Here is a 22,658-nt window from a genome sequence, read left to right as displayed (position 1 = left end):
GTTCCAGTGTCGGCCTGAACATCGTGCTCATTTACTAATTCAGAAAATTAGTAAATTAGTAGGGAAACGCAAGACGTATACATTTTTTGGCAAATGTCACATGCAAAACTATTTGTACCCACTGAAAGATGTTTTGCGCATGTCGTTTTCTTCTGTCTTGACTTAGGAGTATCTATAGCCACCTCCATATATGAACCATCAAGTCTTTTTGTAAAAACGTTAAAAAATATATTTATCCACTTCAGTACTAATTTATTTCTCGTCACTCAAATATGCTTTAAGTGCTGTGTTTTCACACATACACGCTTAATGGACTATACTCTTCACACATACACACTTAATGGACTATGCTCTTCACACATGCATAATTAATGGACTATACTCTTCACACATACACACTTAATGGACAATATTCTTCACACATACACACTTAATGGACACTACTTCACACATGGGGGCACTCACCAGTTATTATGTACTTTTGAGAGAGTGACGTATGTACGGTGAAGTTGTTTGCATTTGAAACATGCACAGTGGAGAGAATGTTAGCATACCTCTATGCTACATTAATGTAATGTGGATGATATTTCTTTGGATATTGTAATTTTGGAAATTGTACATGCTCTAAGCACACTGCCAACTAAAATGACTGCTCCCTTGTGCTAAAAAAATCAGCCTGAATTAGTCAAAAGTACACTATCCATAGCAGCTATTGAAATAGGGAAAATGAATTTTGCCAGACTAGACAATACCAGCTTCTGAAAGTGCAACAAATGAATTACCAAATATAAAAAAATGTAAAAAAAAGTTATTGGCTCTTTTTTTCATACAATTTACCTCTGAAGTTCAGGAAGTGAAAATGACCAAGTGGAGCTAGCACTTTTTTGAAAGGTGCACATCTGGAGTAAGGCAAAGCTGTATACTCTATAACCCATATTACACCCCTCAATCATACACTTAAATAAAGGGAATTAAACGTTCTTTGAATTATACCTAAGACATACAAGGTCTTTTTAATTAGCCAGTATAACCAGTGAGGAAAGCTGGGGAAATTCTTTTTCTTTAAAATTCTAACCCTATGCAAAATACGAAACTGTAGAGCGCCACCATACACAATGTAATACTCCTCACACATACACACTTAATGAACTGTACTCTTCACACATACCCACTTAATGGACTATACTCTTCACACATACACACTTAATGGACTATACTCTTCACACACATAATTATTGGATTATACTTTTCACAGAGACATGCTTTAATAGCTATACTCCCCAAAGAGACATGGTTAAAGAGCTGTAACTATACCGTATGTACTCGCTTATAAGACGATTCCAACAACAAAGTGCACAGACCCAGATCTACCGTTGCATAATGCGGATGCAGATCTTGATCTATTCATTTTGCAATGATTAGTCCGTAGATTATATACCATAGACCATGATCTGCCGGCGCATTATGCAACGACAGAGCATGAGCTATGCTGGTGGCAGTTGGATACGACTTATAAACAAGTACATAGAGTATAACAATTGCTTTTGTTCGTACAAAAAAAATTGGTATTGAGAGCATCATAACAACTCTTCAGTACGCATCGATCGTATGCCACTCATCACAATCTACACTCTCGAAAAATATCTGTAATTGTCTTCACTGATAAGTTAGTCACATTTTTCATTTACTGAGTATGCGGACCGCACTAATGAAAATTTTGATTCTAATTATGTTTCTGACAATATTCTTAAGCTGTATTACAATAGATTTTACAAGTCTTAGATTATGTGTGCACCATTTGGAGCAAACGATATTGAACTGGTTACCTTATTGTGAACGTCTTGCAAAATGGGTTCATGAGGTACAAGCTACTTAATGACCTTGCAATGCTTATCTATCATACTGCCAATATATGACCTTGACCTTCATTCTTTTGCGTTTTATTCTACGATCTCACTCTTTCTATTTCGATAAATCTCTCTCTTTGTATCAATTCCTATTTTACTGAGTAATATTCATATTGAAACTAGAAATTCAACTTCTTACTTTAAATTCAAGCTTTTGTATAATGACTACCTTTAGGCTCACCGATAATGATATCGAGACTATTAAAATTTTATTGCGTACACATAATTTTCCCTGTTTTTAACGTTTTGAATTAATGATATCATCCACTATTATTTAACATGTCATTTTGTCAGCTTTTCAAGTGGGAGTATGAGTTTTAACTGATAAACATGTCGTTGGTATATATCTGTATGAAGACAGTTACAATAAAGACATTATTATAATGTACGTTTTAAAATTGTTTGGAAGAATACAAACTGAAAAAAATGTCTAAACGTAGATCTATGTGCACGGAAGATAGTCATTACTTATCTTGTACAGAGATAAGAGAGAGCCTACATGTCGAAAAGCTGATACAAATGGGGAATTAGTAATGTTGGACCTGTTCTGAAGTACATGTTTACATCAAAATCTCGTTTTATGCAAAAACTTGATTGTGAAAAGAATTTCATCTGAAAAATAGCTAATTGGCTAAATATTTTGCAAATATGTAAATTGATTATTATTATTAGTAGTAGTAGTAGTATTCAGAGTTTATATTACAATTTTTTCAAATTACATCTTATGTTTAAGTTTGTATAATAAATATTTACAGATAGAGTTAGTTGATGGTGTCTTATTTATAAGACAGTAAATCTAGAAAATACGTACCACATATTTTCAAACGACTCGATTGGTGTTGATCGTATCATACTTACATTATAATTTGGGGATGGAAAGTGGGTGTAACTAAAATCCTGTCCTGCCAATACATACGGTACATTATTTGTACCATGAATATCAAAGTTAGCGATTAAGAACGAACAAAAAATTATATATAATTTCGGTACTTAAATTGGCCGATTGTGACAAGAGTCATCTTGTTTCTAAAAAAAGGATTATTATATGTTGATTTTTTAATTCCTGGTTCATAGTAAGTAACATTTCATCACAAAAAGCAGTGAATTCACTGTATATTTTTAGCTTTCTATGTAAACGAAAACAAAAACTTGTACTCGCTAAAACAAAACCTATTTATATTTTGTGACTCACAGCCTAGCAGTTAATACTCCAGTCCATTCCAGGAACTGATGCGATAATCCTGTCATTCCAAACCCAAACTTATCATTACTCGGGTTGAAATCAGACAGCGTTATTTTACTGATTTTGATTTTTTTAAATAAAAAAAAAGAAAAAGAAAATAAACGAAGCTTTGTAGGTACATGTTTTAGTGATACGTCATCGGTTACTATAAGTCATCTTCATAAGTAAATATAATAAATAATGATTACTCTCTTATTGAAGGATAAAAAACAAACATTACCAATAAAAAAAGTGACTTGAGAAATAACAATCTGATTAAAAATCGAATTCTCCAACATTACGGAGGGCTGGCGGACACTGATACGAATTCTCCAACATAACGGACGCCTAGCGGACACTGATACGAATTACCCAACATAACATAGGGCTAGCGGACACTAATACAGGGTCATGAACCTTTATCGGTGACTGTAAAATCTATTTACTGTAAGTAATTCTCCATTCCCATCCGATTTAAGAAGAAAAACAATAGTGACAGAACACAGTTTATAATTCCCCGCCAATGTATTTTAATAACATCGCTGTTTTAGTCTGAGGCAAAACATCTTTAAAAAAATCTTTGTTTAAATTGTTTTTAGAAACCTGGAGAATGTATCCATCAAAGGAAGGGGACATCAATGTGTGTGTTTGTAAAAAATTTCGCAAAAATTTAATAATGGAAAACTACAGTACTTTCCATTTTGGCACCTAATTAATTGTAAACGTTTGCTTTTGAATGTTTTCAATAGATTAGAAAATGAAACGAAAAGTTAACAGATCTTTCGGGAAAATTGTTTCATGTGATTCCACTCGTTTAAATTGTATGTGAATCTATGAAGACATCGATTGTTATCAGACATCTTTCAGACATTTGTGTGCTATTGAAATATAGAAACAACATGGAAAACCTTCGGGACGATGTGTTCCAAGTCAAAGTTGAATCTGTTTTGTTTTAGCTTCTCGTCAGAAGAAATTTTTAACTGGCACACCTCACCAAACTTTAATATTTTAGTATCGTTTACGGCGCATAACTCGTTGTTAAATGGAAAATTTAACATTTAAAGAGTTTTCTCATTTGCCCTGCATTTGAATGGAGTTACAACATGTCTACAGTTAGATTTACCAAATCTGTCATATTCCTCTTGGCCGCAAGAACTTTCGGTATTTTAATTGTAGGAAAAGAAAATAGCTAAGAAAGCCATGCTACACAAGACAAGAAGTTTTTCCTGTAAAGTAGTCTATACTTCTGCTCCATTAAATTTAACAATGCTTCACCTTATTTTGTCAAAAAATTGATGTCAGTAGGTCAGCACTATTACTTTAAGCTGACAACTAAAAATGATAGTAGTCCGAACTGAGTGAATTTCCAGTAAACGTAGAGCAACGATCTCATTAAACTTACCGTCTGTACTAGAGTATAAGTCGTGTCAAACTGCTAAGAGCATTAAACCTGATCTGCTGTCACATAATGCTCCGTCAGATTAAGGTATATGTTGTCGGTTTTACTGATATCCCCTAACAAACTGCATATAGACCCAGATCTACTCAGCATTTTGGGACGGACGGGAGATTTGGGTCTATTCAGTTTTCAACTCGATGCGACTTAAAAGCCAGTACAAGACAATACATAATGTAAGCTTTTCTACATGACCAAGAACCTTGTAAATGTTATATGGTCAAATAGTGTACAAAAGTGGTCCTGTATAAAACCTGTTTAACTGTTTTTACATCATCTTTGAACTACACAACACGGACACAGACCTAGATTCCATGAAATAAACATATTCATCCAGACGATATTTGGTTTGGAGTTTCCAAGTTATCTTCTTATTTTCTTAGGAACACAATACACACACACACACACACACACACACACACACACGCACGCACACACACACATACATACATGCATACATGCATACATACATACATACATACATACATATATATATATATATATATATATATATATATATATATATATATATATATATATATATATATATATATATATATATATATATATATATATTATGTTCGCTGTATCAATGATATACAAGGTGATGTATACATTTTTCATTAAAAGGATACGATATTTGCCGAGTTTCCTTTTAATGAAAAATGTACACACATAAAAGTACACGTATTTGCCCTTAGAACGGAGTTGAGATATGCTCCGGGCAACTGTGTATTAACCGAGTGAATGAACTCCTCACATCCCTGCGATTGTGTCCGCTACAAAATGTAGTTGTATGCATTTACTTGTTGTTCACAATTACATTTGCAAATTGATAAGTTGATTGTTTTCTTTTTTAAGTTTCTTTTTTCATTCACATTGATTAAATTAATATAAGACACATTTATGATTTAATATGAAAGATTGCTTTTATGAAGAAAGTGTAGCACTACGAACACATTAGCTTCTTGTACACACTGAACTCCAGGCATTCGTGTACTGGCGTATGGAAATTTGCGTGGAATAGAAACTAAGCGAAATGACGAACCAGCAAGAGGTAATTAAAACATTTTAATATATTTACAGTTGTTCTAAGTTATTATTCTGCTTTAGTTAACATTACTTCTCTCTCTCTCTCTCTCTCTCTCTCTCTCTCTCTCTCTCTCTCTCTCCTTTTCCTTTGGAAGGCTTGACTTAACTTTACCATCATTCATAGGTCCAGAGACATCGTCGTATGACACAAGCGAAAATCCCTAAAGCTCGTATTTTCATGTATTTTAGTCCGTATCTTGCTACAATGGTAGAGAGAGAAAGGGGGTGGGGTGGGGTACGCCTTCAGGACATTTTCATATTTAATTAATAATAATATCATAGCTTTAACAATTTTTCAGTCACATCGTTAAGATGTCTGTAATTAATAATAATTAATAATAATCGATTTTTAGAACATTATAATAGGTTTAAGAAACAACAACAACAATAAAACATTAAATATGTTACAGTATGCGTGCCTCGTAACCGACAAAGTTAACTTACAGTGTCGACAGGCTCTTGAAACTATCCTTGGCATCCGTCCGTCTACGAGAGACGATGGCATAGCTCCAAAGTACGCTTTTGCTTATCCTTCTTTTTAGCTCTCTTTTCAGCTTGCTTTATTCTTCTCTTTTCCTCTGCGTTTTGAACTCCCTGCCTGACAGCTAGACGCCAGCTGGAACGGTTGTTTGCACAGCTCTCCCAGTCGTTGACATTGATGTTTGCTGTCTTCATATCCTTCTTGCAAACATCTTTGTAGCGCAGGTGTGGTCGTCCAGTTGGTCGTGCACCTTCTGCTAACTCCCCATATAACAGGTCCTTGGGAATGCGACCTGGGTCCATTCTCTTGACATGGCCGAGCCAGCGAAGGCGCCTCTCGCTGAGTATGGAGAACATGCTGTTCATGTTGGCGCGTTCTAGAACCTCTGTGTTGGGTACTTTGTCCTGCCACTGGATGTGCAGAATGCGCCGCAGACATCTCAGGTGGAAGCTGTTGAGTTTCCTCTCGTGTCTTGCATAGGTGGTCCATGTTTCGCTGCTGTAGAGAAGTGAGCTGAGCACGCACGCTTGGTAGACACGCAGTTTGGTCTTCTCTGTGAGGTTGGGGTTGTTCCAGACCCTCTGGTTAAGTCTGGCCATCACTGCTGCTGCCTTGGCAATCCTGCCGCCCACCTCAGAATCAATGAAGAGTGAGCTGGAGATGTTAGACCCGAGGTATGTGAAGTTCTCGACAACTTCCAAATTGTACCCATCGATGGAGACAGAGGGAGGGGAGTCTGTGTCCTGTGCCATGACATTTGTTTTCTTCAAACTGATGGTCAGTCCAAATTCCTTACATGCATGGGAGAGGCAGCATACCAGCTGCTGAAGTCCATCTTCCGTGTGTGATGTCAAGGCTGCATCGTCGGCAAAGAGCAATTCACGAATGAGTACCTCTGTGACTTTAGTCTTAGCACGGAGACGGGCGATGTTGAACAGCTTGCCGTCAGCCCTGGTATGGATGTACACTCCCTCGCTGCAGTCCTTGAATGCGTACTGGAGAAGCATGGAGAAGAAGATGGCAAAGAGCGTCGGTGCAAGGACACAGCCTTGTTTGACTCCGCTAACGACTGGGAATGCTTCAGATGTTGCGCCATTGAAGCACACTGTGCTGTGCATGTTCTCGTGGAACGACATAATGACAGCAAGCAGACGTGGGGGGCAGCCGATCTTCTGCAGGAGTCTGAAGAGTCCACTCCGACTAACCATGTCAAACGCCTTCGTCAGGTCTATGAAGGCAATGCAGAGGGGCATCCGCTGCTCGCGACACTTCTCCTGCAGCTGACGTAGTGAGAAGATCATGTCTACAGTTGACCTGCCGGCTCGAAATCCACACTGGGATTCTGGGTAGACACGGGAGGCTAGGATCTGCAAGCGTGCCAAGGCAACACGGGCGAAGGCCTTTCCGACGATGCTGAGGAGGGAGATGCCCCGATAGTTGTTGCAGTCGCTACGGTCTCCTTTGTTTTTGTACAAAGTGACGATGTTGGCATCACGCATGTCCTGTGGGATGTATCCCTGTTCCCAGCAAAGGCAGAGGAGTGTGTGTAGGGGCTGGAGCAGTGCTGGTTTTCCGCTCTTGAGGACTTCAGGCGGAATGCCGTCGCTTCCAGGAGCCTTCCCACAGGCAAGGCAATCGATGGCTTTTCCGAGCTCTTCCAGGGTGGGCTGTGTGTCTAGCTCCTCCATGACAGGCAGGTCTGGAATGGCGTCCAGGGCAGTTCCAGTGACATTGTTTTGGGTTGCATATAGCTCAAGATAGTGCTCAACCCATCGCTGCAGTTGTTTCCCCTGGTCTGTGATGACTTCGCCCGTCTTGGACTTGAGGGGGGCGGTCTTGTAGCTGGGGGGGCCTGTCGCTTTTTTGATACCCTCATACATTCCTCTTGTATCCCCGGTGTCAGCAGCTGTCTGTATACTGTTGCAAAGGTTCAGCCAGTAGGTGTTGGCACAGCGGCGGGCGGTCTTCTGGGCGTTATTCCTTGCAATCCTGAGGGCTTGTAGTGTTCTGGGGCTAGGTGCAGCCTTGTATGCCAGAAGGGCTTTCCTCTTTGCCTCAGTCACGGGCTCCATCTCCTCCCAGTTTGCCTCATACCAGTCGACATTCTTTCGCTCCCTCTTCCCGTAAGCTGTGATGGCTGATTTGTACACAGAGTCACGGATATGGGACCACTTGGAATCAATGGTGTCATCAGGTGTCACTTTGGTGAGGGCTTCCTTCAGTTTGCTGATGAACTGCTGTGTTTTCTCTGGGTTGCTTGCACAGCAGGTGTTGATACGTGGGTGACCCTTCTTCTTGGCGTGGTGCAGCTTCTTGGGTAATATTCGCACCTTGCTGGCCACGAGGGAATGGTCCGTGTCACAATCGGCACTGTGGTAGCTGCGGGTAAGGAGGACACTGGCCAGTTCTGCACGCCTGGTGATGACGAGGTCTAGCTGGTGCCAGTGGCGTGAACGTGGGTGTCTCCACGACACCTGGTGGATCTCCTTGCATTTGAAGAAAGTGTTTGTCACACATAGGCTGTGGGAGCAGCACATCTCCAGCAGTCGCTGACCATTCTCGTTGATCTTGCCCCTTCCGTAAAAACCGAGACAGGTGGACCAGGCCTCATGGTCATCTCCCACTCTAGCATTGAAGTCTCCTAGTAAGTAAAGGCTTTCATTGTTGGGGATACTGGATATTGCCTGATCCAGAGCCTCATAAAACTTGTCTTTCTCCTCGTAGGTGGAGTAGAGGGTTGGGGCGTACACACTGAAGATGTTGACCGGGCCTAAGGATGTTGACAGCCGGAGGGCAAGGATTCTCTCAGTACCTGATGATGGAGGTTCAATGAAGGCGATTAGCGTGTTCTTGACGGCAAAGCCTACACCATGCTGCCTAGGTTCATCCAAGGGCTTCCCCTGCCAAAAGAATGTGTAATTGGCTTCCCTGATGGTGCCGCTGTCAGCCAGTCGGGTCTCCTGGAGGCAGGCAATGTCGATGTTCAGTCGGGAGAGTTCTCTGTCAATGACGGCAGTCTTCCGTGCATCGTCGATCTGCTGTAGGTCAGTGGTCAATCCAGGGCACATGTTCCTGATGTTCCAGGTTGCAAAACGAAGAGTTGGAGTCTTTTTATTTCTTCTTTTAGTCTTTCCTGGTGCAGAGTTTTGTGGCCCACTTGTCGAGATGGTTCTCTGAGCTCCACGCACCCAGTGAAGCAGGCAGGCCATGGCGGGCAGCACCTTACTGACTGGGGGCTGCCCAGCTTGAGGCGGGCGGTAGCTGTCCAGTGAGACCTGATGATCTCTCCCACCGTCAGAAGTAACCCCTGGCGCCAAGCTCTACGCCAATCGAGCTTTGACTTAGAACCGGTAAACTGCTACTTCTCGTGTTGTGCCGACGCCGTACGACGACGCTGGAGTGTCCTCTCCAGTAGAGCTATGAAGCCTGGGCAGGGTGGTATGGAGAATCAGCTGTTGCCCATGCAGCAGATCCCCCCTCTCCACGCAGCTGGTGTGCCCAAGGGAACGACGAATGCCGATACAGCTTGGCACCAACGGCGTCGCAGGAGTTGCCGGAATGACGTTGAAGTCAATGTCATACCGCCTTAGGGACTCCATCTCCGGATTTTCTGTCGGGGTTTACTCCCTTAGCCTTTCCCATGAGTGGGTATAGCCACAAGGCAGCAGAGGTTTGGAATCGGAGTTTTCCTTCTCCTAGATGAGCTACCATCCAAGGTTTACGAGTCCCATCTACCCGAAGCAACTGGTTTTAAGGCGCCAGTGGGCCGCCTTCACCCCTTCTCCTGTTAGTAGAAAACATGGTCTGCCGGGCTTCAAATCTAAGCCACTCGCGAAGGCCAGGAGCTGGATTTTAGTTGACAGAGGCAGTAGGAGACGCAGGCCGTATGGGGCATTTTGGAGGATTGGGGCGCTTGTCTCCCAGTCCCACCCCGGGCAATGTCAACCTTAGACCACAACTATATATCATTCATATCATGAACATTGTAGATAGATCCCAATGAAAGTGTAAACATACCGTTACGACAAAACCATAGTCTTGTAGGTTACTTGGTGCAAGTTCAGTTTTATGGTTTTCATCCAACCCAAATTGTTTTACTCTCTCACTCCACATTTGTGCGTATGTTGCTCCTTATGCATGATAGTGGAGAGGGGAACTGAAAAAAACAACAACAAAGGATTGCGATGAAATTGTTTTCCATGTTAAATTCACTTCGAAAACGGGGACTATTAATACTTTTTATCGTTATTTTCATATGCCATTAATGATTCATGAGTGGAAATTCGGAAGTTCATCATTGATCTATAGGCCTGCAGTTGAAAGAATGTTTATATATTCGTATTATTGCACCATGGGCGGATCACAATTTATATATATATATATATATATATATATATATATATATATATATATATATATATATATATATATATATATATATATATATATATATATATATATATATATATATATATGTGTGTGTGTGTGTGTGTGTGTGTGTGTGTGTGTGTGTGTGTGTTTGCAGTTTGTCACATCACAAAAGGTAACAAACATCAACTTTTGTTAACATACGTACGGTAGCCTTGAAATCTGAATGAGTGTCGTGAGAAATTTTGTATGTGTCGTTAACATATTATTTTACCTTGAGGGTTTCTTATGACAGTCTCCAGATATAAACCTTTTGTTTTGTTAACATATAGTACCTTGAGGGTTTCTTTTGACAGATTATGAATAATAAAAACATGGAAATAATGGTTGGAGTAAATGGAGATCCGAGCAGAGATATATAATAGAACAACACGTGCCCCAATGCGCAGAATAGAATAATTACATTAATTATATCGACAAAGCTAAATTGTACAAGACACTTGAAGGATACAGTTCTAGTAGAAAAGAAGTACCAAAAGTTTTAAAAAATGCAGTCCCATTTAGACAGATATAAAAAAAAATCATAATAAAATCGAATTAGCTTTTCGAACTTAATTGCCCAGCATGTCTTCATAACTTGAACTGTTTGCTGGCAATTGTCCAGAATCAACGTAACTTGTCGGTTGGAGTCGACTTGTACGTCAACTCTCTGTTCCCTCTGGTCTCCGCTCCTACTTCAAACATAAATTCTTTAATCTGCCAGGAATTCTTTCTATTAACTGTGGAATCGTTCTATCTAACGTTCTGACGTTCTGACATGACGTTGTTCTGACGTTCTGATGTGAAAGATAGTTCCCTTTAAAATACGGTATACAAACTAGGTTCCTCTTCTACATAACTCCCTTGAATGAACCGACATTCCATCTCTCGTCACCCTCAGAGTTTAGTCATATTATATTACAACAAACACTAACTGCTGACATGGTTTCAGGACTCATCCTTTGCATACCATACAGTAATTTGTTTACATACCGCCTCATTGCAAAGTACAGGAACTTAATATACTCCATTAATACATCCAGCCACCATTACAAGATGATTGAAAGCATAGTCTGCTCTGCTCTTGCCTATTAACAAATGAGCCCTGCATCGTGATCCATGAATCCCTATATTGACTAATGTCGGACACATACACATACGGCAGAAAATAAAAAGCTGCATGGCCCCCATGGTTGCCCCAATGCTAATTGAGCCGATTCATAGGTTAAGAGACTTCAAATCTTAGTTATACAAGTGAATTAAACAAGCTCACTTCTTACCTTAAATATCTTATTTGCTGACTAACAATTCATCGGTATAAATATCATATATACCTAATAATAATCAATTACTATTATACATAATTGGCATGCCATATAAGCAAATAAAAATTCAAACAATTATCTTAAGACTCCTATCTAGAAAATAATGTATAAAATTCTTTTAATGCAAGAGTTACATAACATAAAAGACAAATGAATTAAAACTCATTTCAGAGAAAAAGGAAGATATTAAGACAAATCAATTCAAGCAATTATTTTCAATCTCATATCAAAAATAACTTGCATTAAACATAAACTTATTAAGTTTGCGGTATATGACATTTTTTTAAAAACAACTTCGCAAGGAAACACACCCAGGACCATACTTTAACAATACTATTTTAGGTTTATTTAACCGCTATAATCAACAGACGACCATCCAGAGTTTGGAAAATTACACCTCGCTTTCCTTAATAACCGATCTCTGGAAAATTTTAACTTATGACAAATATTTCAGCAAGTACAAACGCTGTTTCTGCTACATTTAAACCCTTGGCGTTTTTGTATTCATGAAAACATTTCATCTCTTCTTGACCAGTTTCCTAAAACAGTTATCAAATGTAACTCTCTTAAGAAGCATGCCAATATGTATAAAAGAGCCAACACATCGTTCAACGTGCCATATATATATATATATATATATATATATATATATATATATATATATATATATATATATATATATATATATATATATATATATATATATATATATATATATATATATATATATATATATATATATATATATATATATTGTGTGTGTGTGTGTGTACAACAAACCAAAACCAAAACCAAATCCTCCAAAATGTAAGTGGATGTTCATTACAAACAAACTGTATCCGAATACAAGAACACCCTGTTTACTTTAGGAAATTACCTAATATCCATATATATTGGTCAGTTTCAATAATGGTCGCTGCTAGGGTGGATGGGTGATATGATATGTAATCCCTCCCACCTGTTATGGTGGTATCTTTTCATGACATCTATTTCAAATGACCCAATATTTCCCAAAATTTCTCTTTGGTTTGTCTCTACAACAAGAGAGTTAACAAGGTTAGCCATCACAAGCTATCAATTTATTGTAAGCCTAGCCCATGCTTCAATCTTAATGTTTACATGTCATACTGACCAAGACAAAATGCGCTGCGACAAAATATGTACAAAACTTTTGCACCTTTATTGATGCACGAAAAACTTTAAGCATAACTTAACTGGATCTATTTTCTATTTCAAATTGAGCAAGACAAATAAATATGCATGTTATTTAACGTTACCCTCGTTATATTGTTTACAAAACTTTGTTACTGTTTTCAAGACACACGCTGCTTTAGAGTATATTCAAGTACAAGTTTTCTTACTTTAAGTTACATCTGGTATAATAATAACCCCTTAGCTGTTACCTCAGAATTTTGTTTATATAAGGTATACATCTTCAATGGGAGAGCAAAGATATCCATGTATGTCTAATTACATGTCAGTGTCCTTATTCATCATAGTTTTCAGGTAATGGTTGGTTAAACATGCAGGGATCAGAGTTTCATTGAATAATCGTTGCAATGCACATTGGTCAGTCCAATTCAATACACACCGAAGCTATTCAAGGGCCAAAAAAATTGCTTAATATAATCTATGCGAATAAAGTTAGCATTGGGAAAATGGTCAAAAGCCAAGGCAATTCAAACAAAGTTCTTGTAAAATTAATCAAATTATATGCGACATAGTAACACATTAAACCACACATAATAACCGCTTTACCTTTGAGGCTTGCATAATTACATAATAATGAAGGAACATATATATATGATGTGTTAGGCATCTTATAGTAAAGGTGACCGACCTCGATAAACAGGATTAATTTCTTTAGCATTTGTTCTGCGCCATCTAACTGGGGTATCCGCGTAGATGTGGCCATTGTTCTTTCATGCAAAACGCCTAAAATTTCTTAAATACTGTTGAACATTGAATTTTGTGTCATTAAGTAGATGGTGATGGCAACAAACCACCAATATATAATAAAAAATAATGGTAAAATAGATGCGATACAATATGACGCCATAATGACTCAACATATCAACAGCAACACCACCACTACCACCACTATCATCCCCGACAAATACGGACATCAAGTATATCAAACGTTATAGATTTCATATATAGTATTAATTTAACATTCCATGCACGCGATACCTAATGTTTTGACAAATAGACTTGAACTACATGATCCACTTGCAAAAAATATTCTTGAACAAATTAGCAAATCTTTTCTCGCCCTTCAATTCCTTTTTCAATGATTTGTTTATGAAGTCAAATCAATAATCATTATTATGCAATGATTTGTATATGAAGTCAAATCAATAATCACTATTCTTCAATGATATGTTATTGAAATTAAATCAATAATCATTATTTTTCAATGATCAGTATATGAAGTAAACTAAAAATCAATATTCTTGAATGATCTGTATATGAAGTCAAATCAATAATCATCATTATTCAATGATTTGTATATGAAGTAAAATCAATAATCATTATTCTTCAATGATCTGTGTAAAGTGTCGAAGTCTGAATTATATTGAACCTTAAAGTTTAATGTATTGAGCATTAAAAGTTTATCACATTTAAGCCATAAAAGTCTTTATGAAGGGTCACTTCTACTTTTCGTCTTTTCTGCCCCATGTCAGTGTTAAAACTTGAAAAGGTAGAATTTATGACTCAGTGAAATTGACATTGGGCCTTGCTACACTGTCCTAAGAAAGTGAGCATTTGAACTACCAATCATAACTGCTTGATAGAAACACATGCCAAATTATCATTTTCAAAGGGAAATTGATATGCCCGTACTTCGCAGATTCTATGCTGTCTGAGATCTGACGGAAGAAAGATTATCTTGGGATAATTTAGGAACCGCTGATTACGACTAGGCAGAGTAAATTAAGGCGTACACTATGAAAATAATGTTAATTTAAGGTGACGAACGTAGTCCAAATTCTTTAGTCTTAATATTCCTGAGAGTAAGTGGCTCCGAGAACGCCTAAAAAAGAATAATGCTTTCCTCGTTAAACAAGAAAAGGGGACCAGGTGGATGTCTTGTAAGAAAGACTGTGTGTAGTGCTAGGACGCACAATTTCTGAAAGAGAACAGCATTAAGGTACGCAATTTAAATTTCCCACGTAATGTTCAATTTTTGATTGTTTGTTTTATGAAATGTGTTTGATATGACTAGGATTCATATGGTGTATCGTTTATTCGATTTCATGGAAACATGTTAATGCTAGAGTTGTTATGCAATTTATCTCTTTAATTTTACAGTTACTAGTTTATTGATAGAACTGACGATTGCAGGCTATCCAAGTTCTCATATGTGTAGGATTTCATAGGGTTATATGAAATAATTTCCTTTGTGTGTTATGACGATACGGATTATAGCGAGTTAACGATAATCACATATTCATATCTGATTTAGTAATTTTAAATAATCTTGTAAGTTAGGGATTGCTGTGAGTTAGGATTTTGTGAATTTTATGCAGTAGTAACCGAGCATATGTTAGCGTAGGTAAAGAGATACGGTAACGTGAGATATACCACTAATGTGTTAATTATGGCCTGTCGCTGTGAAGCGAAGGTAATGTTCTATCGGATTAGTTTAGAATTTGCGCAGTGTGGATAGCTAGTATACTTCTGAGTAACGTAAGTGAGGGAATTTTATGAACATGTAGAAAGTTGTACATACAGAGATTATGGGGTCATTTTGTCCTTTAAGGAACAGCTTTCTGGGGAGAGACGCGACAGTCCGAAGACGGAAGTCCGGAAAAAGAAGTGACGAGTTCAGAATAATGGACTAGAAGTCCAGGAAGGGGTGAAGCGTAGAGAATAGGAAGGTCCGAGAAAACAGGAAGACGTTGATACATGGTCAAGGGAGAAAGGTGATGCAGTCAGTCGTGGACATTGCGCTCTTTTCACCACTCGTTATTAAGATGAAGTAAATCCAAATTAGACCTGCTATTAAATTCTGTTGACATAATTTAGATTGAATTTAAATTGCCGCTATTAATTTGTTTTGATTAAATTTGTCATTTTTTCTTGCCTAAGAGGGCTCGTATTGTACTATTTCTTCCTAATATGCTTGCTCAATTCTTTGTTGAAATTCTATCTTCCACACCTACCGGGCTATAATATCGAGGGAGGTCATCCTCTAGATAACGCCAGCCAACTCCAGTTAACCACCCCTCTTACAAAGAGGGCGACGTTACAATTTGTATATGAAGTAAAATCAATAATCATTATTCTTCTACGATCTTTATATAAAGTAAAATCAATAATCATTATTCTTCTATGATCTGCTTATGAAGTCAAACCAATAATCATTTATTTTTCTATGATCTGTTTATGCAGTCTATTCAATAATCATTATTCTTATATGATCTGTATATGAAGTTTAATCAATAATCGTTATTCTTATATATGTTTATGAAGTCAAATCAATAATCGTTATTCTTCTATGATCTGTTTATGAAGTCAAATCAATAATCATTATTCTTCTACGATCTGTATATGAAGTCTAATCAATAATCATTATTCTTCTATGATCTATACATGAAGTCAAATCAATAATCATTATTTTCTATGATCTGTATATGAAGTCAAATCAATAATCATTATTTTTCTATGAATTGTATATGAAGTCAAATCAATAATCATTATTCTTCTATGATCTGTAAACGAAATCTAATCAATAATCATTATTCTTCTATGATATATACATGAAGTCAAATCAATAATCATTATTTTTCTATGAATTGTAAATGAAGTCAAATCAATGATCATTATTCTTCTATGATCTGTATATGAAGTCTAATCAATAATCGTTATTCTTCTATGATCTGTATTTGAAGTCAAATCAATAATCATTATTTTTCAATGATCTGTACATGAAGTCAAATCAATAATCATTATTTTTCAATGATCTGTATATGAAGTCAAATCAATAATCATTATTTTTCAAGCTGCATTTCAATACTCAACATTCTGATATCTTTACCATGGAACATTTTTGTTCTCCTTCCGTAATGATTAATACAGGGAATATTAGCAGACACTGGAACACTCAAAAGTTTTGGGGATATTGTATAAACGTAGAATTGAGACAAAAAAATTATGTGTCAAAAGTAGAAATATATCTAGACTTTATTTATCCACCCTTATAAAGGACATTGATGCAATTTTTAAACCGATATAAGGAAGGAAATCTCTCGGTATTTGTTTTCCCCGAAATCAGTACTTGTAAAACTGTATTCATATCATTTTTGGAGGGGATCGAATTACTTGGAGTGACGTTATATTTTAAGAATCATTATACGTGGGAGGGGGATTTAAATTTAAAAAATGATTTTTATCTTTTTCCATATTTGTCATTTATGTTTTCTTTTTCAGCTGTATAAATTTGATCAGATAGTTCTAACAATTCCCCCATTCTTTGAAGAAATCTCAGATATCAACAAAATTTAATTCGAGTGTTCCTTGAGACGTTATCCGTTGAATAAGAGTCTTGAAACGTCATTGTTCATTCAGTTAATAAATAATTTTATTAGAGACAGTGAATAAAATGTGCAGGCGTTTATTTGTTATTGTTCAACATTTGAACCTTCCTTCGCTGAAAATACCCCGACAGGATATATGAACATCCTGTTTATGTAAAATGCATAGTACAGGCTTAAAAAAAGTCCAGAAAGTAAATACATATAATTAGGTGCAATGCCCTAATATGATCCTCCTCCGCCCATGTGCAACGTAATCCCAAACCTGCCCTTGCATAATATTCTTGATATTATGGGTTAGCGCTCTTTGTCTGAATCGCTTGAAATCTCAAGCATGCTCTCAAATCTAACAACGTATTGTGGGTCTCCTATACGGTTAAAGGCAATGGGTCTGTTCTCGATGCTGCTGAGGACTACGTTTTGCCCATCAATGACAGCTAGTTCGACCCTAAACACACCCGACAACAAGCAAATAACCAAGCATCAAGTTCACCTCAGTCCAAGAAAACTGGTTTGATAGAATGATCCTATGGAGACAAAAAGTGCTATAAATGTCACCAGAAGGGTCATGTTTTGCAGAAATAAACAAAATCAAGCCAACTACTTTGTCCAGAATATTATTGGTGAACGGTTAATAAATGTACCGGGAACAGTGAACAACAAGGAAGTATTGTTTGTTAAAGATACAAGTGCAGAAATGACCTTGATACGTAAGGACCTTGTCGATAAGTCACGTATCCTTGAAGGGCAGAACCTGACACTCTACACTGCCATTGGACAGCCCTTTGAGGCGAAATTAGCCATAGTAGAATTAGACACGCCATACTACAAGGGTCATGCCCAGGTTGGATTGGTATCTGACTTGGCATGGGTATGGACATTCTACGTAGGGAAAAAAGGAAGATGGTAGTAACAAGGAACCAGGCAAGAGCGCAGAAAGAGGAAGCTGAAAAAAGTGAAAGGAAAATTAAAGAATGTACGGTCCGATTCTATGAACTGGGCAACGTGCACCTGGATAGGCTATTTTCGGACGAAGATACTACTCATGGTCTTGATGAGGACGAGGATGACATCCATCATGAAGATGAGGCTGATGACAAGAACCTGTTGCTTGATCAGCTGCACACTGTTAATGTGGAATTAATTTCTCAGTATCAATAGAATGATAGCTCGTTGTCTGGTGTGAGAGAAAAGGCCCTGTCATCTGCAAGTGAAGCAGAAGGCGTGGACAATGCATTTTTCTGGGAGTATGGAGTTTTAAAACGGAAGTGGAAGTCGTCGGATGGAGAAAAATATGGAATGCAATTAGTTTTACCAAAGCAGTTACGTCAAGCAGTGGTGGAGTTGGCGGCGCATGATATATCACTTGCTGATTATCTTGGAAGCATAAAGGAATGCTAGAACAACAACCACGTTTTATTGACCTTGAATGTTTGGGGATATTCAGAGGCACTGTCAGGCCTGTGACATCTGTCAAAAGACAGCAATGAGAACAGGGAAGGAGAAAGTTCCAATGGTGTGTCCAATAATTGTGTCTGACCCTTTTGTCAAGATTGCGATGGATATCATTGGCCCACTACAGCGCACAAAGGCGGGGAACAAATATATATTAACCATAGTAGATGAAGCTACCAGGTATCCGGTAGCAATTCATTTGAAGAACATTGAGACCAAAACAGTGGCCAATGCGTTAATTGGCATATTTAGTCGGGTTGGTATACCTGAGATTATTCTACAGACCGAGGGACCAACTTCACAAGTACTCATCTAAAAGAACTATACAACATTTTGAACATCGAGGGGATAACATCCTCTCTTTACAGGCCACAATCCAATAGAAAGGTCGAAAGACTGAATGGCACACTCAAAGCTGCCTTGAAGAAACTGTGTTCTACCAACGGTGAAGAGTGGAATGTGATGCTGCCTTACGCACTGTTTTGCTATAGGGAGGTACCACATGAAGCAACTGGGTTTTCGCCGCTTGAGCTGCTGTATGGTTGGCCAGTAAGAGGGCCGATGGAGATTCTTAAGGATCTATTCACCAGTGAGGGTGAGGCACAGATGTCAGTTGTAGAATATGTGCTTTCCATTCGGCAGAGATTGGTTGATGTAAGTGAGTTAGTGAAAGAAAATCTGACAGAGTGTCACAAGAAAGTTAAATCATGGTATGACAAAAATGTTACCAAAAGGGAATTTAGGCCGGGAGATGAGGTCCTAGTTTTGTTGCCATACGATGCATCGAAGATGACACCTCACTGGAAGGGACCTTATCGTGTCATTTGTAAGGTCAATACAAGAGAGCTGTGCTGTTATCAGCAACTGTGTATGTTGAATTTGATGGAGCAGGACGGATAGACTTCCCACTGGCCAATATAGAGAGTTTGGACAAAATCAGTCTTACTGGCAGACTGACGAAGGAAGAGCGAGAACAGGTGCAAAAATTGTGATCTGAGTTTGAAGACGTGATAACTTCAAAACCAGGCAAAACCAGCTTAATCACTCAAACAATGGAACAACAACAGACGTTCTGACCATGCAGAAACCCTATCGTATTCCCCATGCTAAAAAGGCTGAAGTCAGAACTATAGTAGACAAAATGTTACAGCAAGAATTGATAAGACCGTTTGCAAGCCCATGGAGTTCACAAATTGTACTTGTTCAAAAGAAAGATGGAAGTCTGCGACTTTGTGTTCATTACAGAAAATTTAACAACATCCCACTCTTTGATGCCTATCCTATACCAAGGATAGACGCACTTTTTGAGAAACTGGGAAATGCAAAATATATTAGCAAACTCAACATGACCAAAAGTTACCGGCAGGTACCTCTGTCTAAAGAAGCGCAGGAGAAATCTGCTTTTGTGACACCCTTTGGACTTTATGAATTTACTGTTATGCCTTTTGGAATGAAAACTTCACCTGCTACATTTTCGCGCATGATGGACTTGTTACTGTTCAAATCACGTGGTGTTGCATCTTACTTTGATGACATCATTATTTTTAGTGATACCTGGGACGACCACCTTCAGGATCTACAAGCAGTCTTGGAGAGATTACTAGAAAACAATCTGTCAGTTAGACCTTCCAAGCGTGACATTGGAAAGGATACTATTGTTTGCCTTGGTCACATTGATGGTGGAGGGCAAATTAAACCATACCACGGCAAAGTCAAAGCTATGGTTGACTTCCCACTCCCGACAACAAAGAAAGAGGTTCGATCCTTTCTAGGAATGGTGGGCTATTATAGAAAATTCATCAATGATTTCGCTGAGCTCTCGGCTCCGCTTTGCATTTTGACAAGTAAGGAACAGCCATATCGTGCTACATGGGATGAGACAGCTGTTAAGTCATTCAATGACTTGAAGAATGCATTTGTAAGGACATCTATTTTGATCAGCCCTATTTTTGAACGCCCATTTGTACTGTAAACTGATGCAAGTGATGTGAGTATTGGAGCTGTTTTGAGTCAGTACAATGACAATAAGGACGAACATCCTAAGGCTTATCTTAGCCGCAAAATATTGCCCAGGGAGCAGAATTATTCTAAAATTGAGAAAGAATGTTTTGCGAAAGTATGGGCGATAGAATCTCTTCACTACTACTTGTGTGGTGCTCCATTCAGTGTCATTTTAATGCTTAACATTTCCATCCAATTTATTGTATTAATATTGATTATCATTAAGACAATAGACATGGGTGTATATGGTAGTTTTAGTTTAAAGGATTTTAAGCGGTCAGATATGGTGTAGTTAGAAACAAATACTACCTAGTTCACATCTGGTACTGATCAAGATTCTGATTCATTGGATCTCGAGTCTGTATTTGTCATCACTGTTATTGTTTGCATCTTTGTACCCCGTAGCAAAGTTGTACGAAATGAATATAAATGTATATTGACCAAACATGGTTTAGAAGACAGATGAGCATCTCAGTCATATCTCGATTGCACACTATATTTTGTTAAAATTCGTGATTTATGTTTTTGGAACTGTCAAGGCTGTTGAAAACAATGGCATGGAACTGTATTACATTAATCTGGACATGTCAGATTTCTACAATTTCTTGATTGATTTCAAAGACCAGAGCTCAATAACATTGAACTCAAGGTAAAAACGTAAAGGTTAATTTTTTTTTAATAATTTTTTTTTTGCAATTTATTCAGCTTGTGAGGACACAACATCCAATAAATACGATGACCATTCCACAAAGTTTGGCACTAGTATATCCCAAAGCAAACATCGGACGAATTTAATGATCAACATTTTCAACCGTGCGTTCAATGGTTAGGGAAAAATATAAAGACTTAGGCATGCTTTTATAATCGCCCGTGAACATAAATCCTGAACGAATATACATTAGGAATAAATCAGAGAATAAACTACTGATTATTATGTGTTATCCACACCCCCGGTTAATCATGGTTTATAAGTACCATCATGAAATTTTTCGGGACAATTTATGCCTTTGCATTATCAAAGTTTTTGAAAACTATAATTGCAATAAATACACATGAATATTTACAAAAATGGATATTTATGCATATTTCTCAAGATAATGGACTAACTTCGGGGTCATAATTCTGTGACATTCTGTTTTGTCTCAAAGGTAATGACTTGGGTTTGGAACATAACAGCTCAAGCTAGAGGTCATTTTTATTTTATATATTGTTCGGAGTTTTTAACGTCACTTTTAACACAAAATTTACAATGTAAAGGCAGTGGGACCTATTTTTATTAGCAAGGTCACAACCTGACATTCTACCTGTTTTGGCCTAAAATACATATCAGGAGGACACATTTTCTGGACCCCTATGTAATAAGAACATTTGTTTTATGTACATTTTTTTCACATTTCTCGTGAAAGGTAGGTATTGAACTTTCTTAAAATATAAATTGTGCCCCATTTCACGTTTCGTCCAGTTGAAGGGCTGAAATACAATAGTTACTGGAACTGTTTTCGAGTAAGATTTATAATATTTTTTCTCCTAATTGTGCCGTAAAGAGTGTTTTGTGATCCTGTCACCAAATTTGACTTCAGAATTTGTCTGACGCCGGTATGACTCCCACACAAAATATCAAATTCTCTTTTTGATTAACAATCATCACTGAAAGATGTACCAAGTTCACTTAAAATTTGCGCGGTCTTGTTTGCATTAACTAGGCTGAACCATGTTTCAAGCTGACTTAAACATTTAAAAAGGATAAATAATGAAGAACCGCTTAATTTTATGCA

This window comes from Sinohyriopsis cumingii, chromosome 3 (assembly GCF_028554795.1).
Source record: "Sinohyriopsis cumingii isolate HCF-2022 chromosome 3, ASM2855479v2, whole genome shotgun sequence".
NCBI lineage: Eukaryota > Metazoa > Mollusca > Bivalvia > Unionida > Unionidae > Sinohyriopsis > Sinohyriopsis cumingii.
Note: the sequence above shows the minus strand (reverse complement) of the source record.